The following is a 7,567-nucleotide window of genomic DNA, read 5'->3' as shown; positions in this document are numbered from 1 at the left end:
TCCTGAATTCTCATAAATTCTTGATTCTAATCAAGAATTGAGGCTTCTTCAAGATTCTTGGATTATCTACAACCCTTTCTTGAAGACATTCAATCAATGATGGCATTCCCATAATCAATTGGAGCTTCTTGATTGCTTGGAGTTGGAGCAAGCATTATGGGGTTAATCTTCTCTTGAAGCTGAGCTTATACCCTTCAACTTGGATCAATTCGATGGTGGATTTTATAGAGTATTGACCGATTGTGATTCATCTACCATTCTTCAACATCAATCAAGAGGTAATTCTTGTTTCCTACTCGTAATTTCCCTATTAATCCACTTGTTCAAGCTTTCCAATTGCTGAAAGGGAAGAAATTAAGAGTAAATCATTGATGTCATGATCATATAGTACCTTACCTAGGGATTGATTAATGTTGTTTACTGATTTCCAGCTTAGTCCATTCATAAATCGATGCCCAAATGATTGCATAGATTGATTCATTACTCCTTGCTTTGTTGCTTGATCAACCCATAATACAAACTCATGCAATTTCCTTTCATTATTGCTTAAGAATTTCTTAACCTCTAACTTTGGGTTTTTTGTGATTCAATCCATTAAGAATATCCAATAAATTGTAAAAGGTGAGCATAGTAAATCAGTGAGTCACTGATTACTATTGGTAAGCCTTTCTCATCCTCAGTTTTCATACATTTTACCCTTTAATTCTTGCATACCATGAAATGATAAAATCGTGATTTAGTGATGCATTGTATTCCTTCATTGTTAGAACACTAGCTCTGCCATGTATATTCCGACCGAGGAAAAAGGTCGAAGCCGGATGAGATAGCAAGACAAAAGAGAGGTGACCCTCCCTTGCTATTTAAGACTCCATAGGGGTGTACAACCTAGCCGGGAAGGAACTTTGCACACCTTCCGGAGTTTTAGAGCCCATGTAGGTGCCCGTTCTACCGTTTTATTCCTCACTACAAGTGGTGGACCATGGAAGACCACTTGGGAAAGACTGGATGAAGATTGGAAGACTCATGGTACTAGAGCAAAACAGGGCAGTCAGTGACATTTTTGATCAGAAATACATGTCTACAGGTACTTTGAAGTTGACTCCAGGTGAATGAATGAGCTTCCAGGTCATACTTCAGTGCCCACAGGTGGTTATTGATGATCCATGACAAAAGGGTTTGAAACAGGGTCCAAACAATTAATTTACATGCTATTACAGGTTGTTGTCTAATCCTAGACAGTCATATAAAATCAATTAGAGAAATGGGATATTTCACTCTGAAATATTGGTTCTTATACTCAATGTGTAGAGGATGAAGTTAGCTTTGACACTTCATTTGGACCAACGGATCAAAACTTTTGGCCATTTCAGTAGGTGGTCATTGTAGACAGCATTGGGACTGGTTGACAAGGTACACTGTTTTGATCCAAAGCAACCACATACCTCTTCCAAAGTTGTTATTTCGGTAAATATGATATATCTACGTGTTATTAGCTTCATGTGGAGCTATCAAGCACTTAGATTAGAGGAGAATAGCTTTGGATATTGACCATTCTTGCAGGCAGTCCTGAAATTATCACAGTTTACATGATGGCAAGGAACAAGAAGAAAGGTCAGGTATTGGAGTCCATTAATGAAGGATTAGAATATTACAATGCTGAAGCTAATCCTACCATTGGAGCCACATATCAAGGGCAAGAATTTATAGGTAATAGTACAACAAATGAAGAGGCCCATTGGCCAAGGATTCCTTTTGACAATGAGCCCAAAATTGAAGCAAATGTCACCCATGATTCCAATGACTTCCAATAGTTATCAAAGCAAGTTGGTAACTTGAATGAAGGTCTAATCCAACTCACACATTCAATGGATGACAAATTGGGTAAGATGATCAGTCATATGGATCAGCAGAACTATAGAATGGATACCAAATTTGAATAGTTAGTCACCATATTCAACAACTTGGATAACAAATTGCAAAGCAATTCACCTTCCCATGTTGAAGATGTACCTATTGTTCATGGCAATGTGAGGTTCACAATAGCCCAACAGAATATACCATCTACTTTTGAACATGGAGGACCTTCTAAGGTGAATGAAACAGTTCAGCCTCGTACCAATTCATGGAATAGGAACAAGACCAACTTTACTAGTTCAAGAGATAAAGGCCATCAAGATCATTCCCTGTATGACGACAAAAATGAGTTTGTACATGGATGTCATCCCTTTTACAAAGAGTTTGGTTTTCAACATACCCAAGTTCCTCATGCAAGAGGTGATCAAGGGCAATGTGCACATGATAAAGCAAGGAAATGAGACAGTTTCCAGCATGCTGAAGATCAACAAGCTAGATTGTCACATGGGATATCCACTTATAACCAACATTCGCATGGAAACTCATTGTTTGGTCGTCAATCTTTTGGAAATAATGGAAATGGACAGCATTCATCTACACATAATCATGGACACCAAGCAATGAGTGATCATTCTAATAGACAACAATCTTTTGGATATACCAACCATAATGGGTAGCACTATCATTATGACAAGGAATACAAGGACAAAGTCAATATATCCAATTTTAAAGGAGATAACCGTTCACCGACCAAACTTGAAGAATGGCTCAACAAATTGGAAATGTATTTCACTCTGTACCCACGCAATGATCAAGCAAAGATTTGTTGTGGAGCCCTACACGTAGAGGGTTATGCGCATACGTGGTGGAGATACATGAGCAAGATTGGAGAGAAATTTTAGTCTTGGGAGGACTTAAAATCAGTCATAACTCAAGTATTCATGTCACCAATGGAGAAGGAAAGGCTTGAAAGAAAATGGTATGATCTTAGGCAAATGGGTTCTACCGTGAGGGAGTATTCCAGTCAATTTTTAAACCTCTCCATGTATGTGGAAGGCATTTTTGATATAGCCAAATTGAACAAATACATTTTTGGTCTTGATCCAAACCTATCAGATGAAGTAGGGGGAGCCAAGCCTATAAATGTTCATGCAACCATTCAATATGCCGAGAGGTATAGCCAAAAGTATAGAAGAGATTTGACTTCATTTCAGCCCAAAACAGGAATGAATTATCAATGCAATCAGCCTATGAGATTTGGACAGCAGTTCAACCAACAACGAGAAGGATTTAGAGCTAAAAACAGGTTTCAAAATAATTCCAGCAAGGTGCCAACCTATCCTACAGCATATGCTTCAAAACAGGGCAATTTTTTAGGATATAATGCTGATCCAAAAGGAGATTTCAAAAGAGCTGAAGGTGCAAACATGCAATATCCCAATAATAACAGTAACAAGGTACTTCCTAATGATAAATCCAAGGGTTTATGCTACAAATGTGGGGAGAAATGGTCTCCTGAGCACAAGCAGAAGTGCAAGGGATATATAGCAAAGTCTAATATGTTGAATATTGAAGACTCTGATGAAGAAGAGACACAAGAAGGACATCTTTTGCAAGTAGAGACAGTTCCTACTTGTGATGAGATGCATGAGCATGATGATCAGGACATATAGGAGGAATTAGAGCCGGTTAGTAATTTTCCTTATGATCTAGGTGGTCCATTTGATCCTGGTGGATCAAAGATGGATGATCCTTCTATGGTTACTTGTCAACCCATGTTATGTTCCATATCTTAGGATGCATGGTTGGGTTGTAAAGGTGAAAGTACACTTCATCTTAAGGGCACTATAAATTCAAAGGTTGCCCATATTCTCATTGATACGGGCATCACACATAGTTTTGTCAATGCCAAATCATTATATGAGCTGAAGTTATTACCTCAAGAGATAGAAGTTCCATTGAAGGTACAAGTAGCTAATGGTGCCCAAGAGTTGAGTAAAGAGATATGCAAGCAGACTCCTATTGAATTATCACGGACTTGCACTATTATGATGGACTTGATTGTCCTAGAAATGGGTCCCATTGACATCATCATTGGGTGTGATTTGCTTAAACAGCTTGGAAAATTTTCTTTGAATCTAAATCAAATGTTCATAGAGTTTACATGGAATGGGCAGCAAGTAAAACTAAATGGCATGGAGAGAAAGCAAGTGGAAATAATCAGTAAGAAGAAGACGAAGAAGGAAATTAATGCTATGTCTTGCATTTTTACACTTCTTCTATCAAAGGCAGATGAAAATCATCAATCTACTTCACCTAAGGAGCAAGATCCATGTCATTGTAAACTCTTGGAAGAGTTTAAGGATATATTTCAGCCACCTACATCATTACCTCCTTAGCGTGAAGTGGATCACCCTATTGATTTAATGCCTGACACTAAACCCATAAAAAAACGTCATTACAGATTATCCAAGTATGAGAGAGAAGAAGTAGAGAAACATGTTAAAGACTTGCTGGAAATGGGGTTTATTCAGCCTAGTTAGTCACCTTTTGCTTCTCCTGTACTTCTTGTCAAAAAGAAAGATGGGTCATTCAGGATGTGTATTGACTATAGAGACTTAAACAAGAGCACAATAAAGAACATGTACCCAATTCCCCGCATTGATGATTTGTTGGATGAACTCAAAGATGCAAGAATTTTCACAAAGATTGACTTAAGGTCAGAATATCACCAAATCAGGATGAAAGCAAGGGATGAGTACAAGACAGCTTTTAGAACAGAAAGAGGTCTCTATCATTTTTTAGTTATGCCATTTGGACTTTCAAATGCACCTGCAACTTTTCAGGCTCTTATGAACAAGATTTTGTAGACATTCTTGTATAAATTAGTCTTAGTATTCTTTGATGACATTCTCATCTATAGCAAGAGTAGAGATGAACATCTAAAGTATGTCAAAGAAGTCCTTGTTACCTTGAGAAGACACAAGCTTTTTGCAAAGGAAAGCAATTGTACTTTTATGGCTAACGAAGTAGAATAATTGGGTCATATAGTTGGTGATAAAGGAATTATGGTTGATCCAAAGAAGGTTCAGTGCATCAAGGATTGGCCCATACCACAAAATTCTACTTCACTACGAGTATTTCTTGGACTATCTTCTTTCTATAGAAGATTCATTAAGAATTATGCCCATATAGCAACTCCTCTTACTGATAGATTAAAAAAAGAAGCTTTCTTTTGGGATGCTATAGCCAATAAGAGTTTCAATGAGCTAAAAATTCTACTCATTTTAGCACCTATTTTAGTGTGTCCAAACTTTTCCAAGGAGTTCACTATATTTACTGATGCTAGTGGCAGAGGTATTGGGGCTGTTTTATGCCAAGACCATGGTGTTATTACTTATGAAAGCAGGAAGTTGGATGATAAAGAAAGAGAGCTCCATGTCTATGAGTAGGAAATGCTAGCCATTCTTCATGCGATGAAGAAGTGGCATCACTACATTTATGGCAGTCATTTTAAGATGAAGAGTGACCATGGTGTGTTGAAATATTTTCTCTCTCAGCCAAATCTTTATCCCAAACAAAGATGATGGTTAGCTACACTTCAGGGATATGATTTTGAGATTTCTTATATGGTGGGCAAGGATAATGTAGTGGTTGATGCTTTATCCAGGATGTAGGCATGTTCTGTTTCAAGCATTTCTACCCTACATAAGGATTGGATCCATGACATTCAAGAAGAATATCTTTTAGATTAGCACACTGCCAATATTATGAAGAAATTATAGCAAGATGATGGATCTAAACTTTCCAATTTCAAATAGCAAAATGGACTTCTTTGGTTTAAAGGGAGAGTATATTTGACCCCTCAGTCTTCATTTAGATCCCGAATCTTATAGGAGATGCATTCTTCTCCTTTGGCAGGACATATTGGATTGTTTAAAACCTTTGACAAGATCCATAAATGTTTCTATTGGAAGGGACTTTGGAAAGATATCAAGGAATATGTGATGCAGTGCTTTCCATACCAACAGAATAAAGATTCAAATCTATTGCCTGGTGGTTTACTCCAGCCTTTGCCTATTCCACACGGTAAATGGACTGATATCAGCATGGATTTTATTACAGGACTTCCTACCACTAAGCAGGGCCGGAATAGCATTTTTGTTGTGGTTGATCGTCTTACGAAATCAGCCCACTTCATACCTACCAAAGTCCAATATTCAGCAAAACAGGTGGCGGATCAATTCATGGAAGGGATTTTCAGACTTCATGGATTACCTACGAAGATTGTTTTTGATAGGGATTCCAAGTTCATAGGAAATTTTTGGAAAAGTCTTTTTACTTCCATGGTTACAAAACTAACTCCAAGTAGTGCCTATCATCCACAAACAGATGGCCAAACTGAAAGGGTCAATAGATGGTTAGAAATCTACCTCAGACACTTTTGTCATGATACACAGAATGCATGGGATCATTGGATTCATCTGGCAGAGTTCTGTTATAATAATACTCATCACATGAGTATTGGTATGTCACCATTTGAGGCATTATATAGATATAAAGTCCAAGTACCTTTAGCATTGTTTCATGATGAAGTGAATCCTCTTGCTCGAGAAGAGTTAGAAAAGATGAAAGCCTTAATGAAGCAGTGCAAAGAAAATATTAGCAAGGCACAAGAGACAATGAAATCATATGCGGATGATAAAATAAGGCATGTGGATTTTGAAGAAGGAGAATGGGTATTTTTGAAAGTACATAAGTCTCGTTATGCTTTTCTCAAGGGTGGACATAATAAGCTTGCTCATCGCTATTATGGTCCATATTAAATGATAAAGAAAATTGGGATCTTGCATACCAACTTGATCTACCTCCTACCACACGTATTCACAATGTTTTTCATGTGTCTCAACTCAAGAAATATATTGGGCCTAACTTACAAGTTCTTGAAGAATTACCTCCTCTTGATGAAGATGGTTTAATCATCTATGAGTCCGAAAGAATTGCTGGCAAGAGAGAGAAGGTTCTAAGGAACCGTATTGTTATGGAATACCTTGTCAAGTGGAAGGGATTGCCTATGGAAGAATCATCTTGGCAACATGCTACTTATTTGGATCAGTTTCCATGGCTTCTTCAAGAAGATGGTTAGTTCATTGTACAGTGGACGACTTGCTATATTCATTTTCTTCCATGAAAATAATTGACCTATCAACATCAAAATTGGATTTTGATGATATGGATGGATACCTTATGAAGTATACTTCATTTCTATATCTTATATGCGACAGTATAGCATTTCTATCCAAAGTTATGGGTCATTTACTATCACTACTCTATTCAGGACATCATTCCAGATTTCCACTGTTTTGAGCTTACTTTGGAGATTCTTCTCAATGGAAGATTATTTTCTTCAATGGACAATTTCAACAAGGATATTCAGCATTGGCCTCTCATTTCTTCATACTTATCATTCATACATCCTTTCACTCTTCAAAGTTTTGAGGACAAAACTTTTGGGCATGGATGGATTGTAATAAAGCAATTTTCATGTTGCTTTAATTAGGAAATGAGTCTATTTTGGATTGGAGTATAAAAGGCAAGAGGGTGCTAATGTAAATCATCTTTTTTCATTTTACATATATCCACTTCTTGGAGCTTTAAGGTATTTCCTTCCCCACCATTGTAAGGGGCGAGTTCCTTCAAGCAACCTTCATCA

This window comes from Lygodium microphyllum, chromosome 8 (genome assembly GCF_053477565.2).
Source record: "Lygodium microphyllum isolate KBCC chromosome 8, Lygodium_microphyllum_v1.1.10, whole genome shotgun sequence".
Lineage (NCBI taxonomy): Eukaryota > Viridiplantae > Streptophyta > Polypodiopsida > Schizaeales > Lygodiaceae > Lygodium > Lygodium microphyllum.
This window is presented reverse-complemented; position numbering follows the sequence as displayed.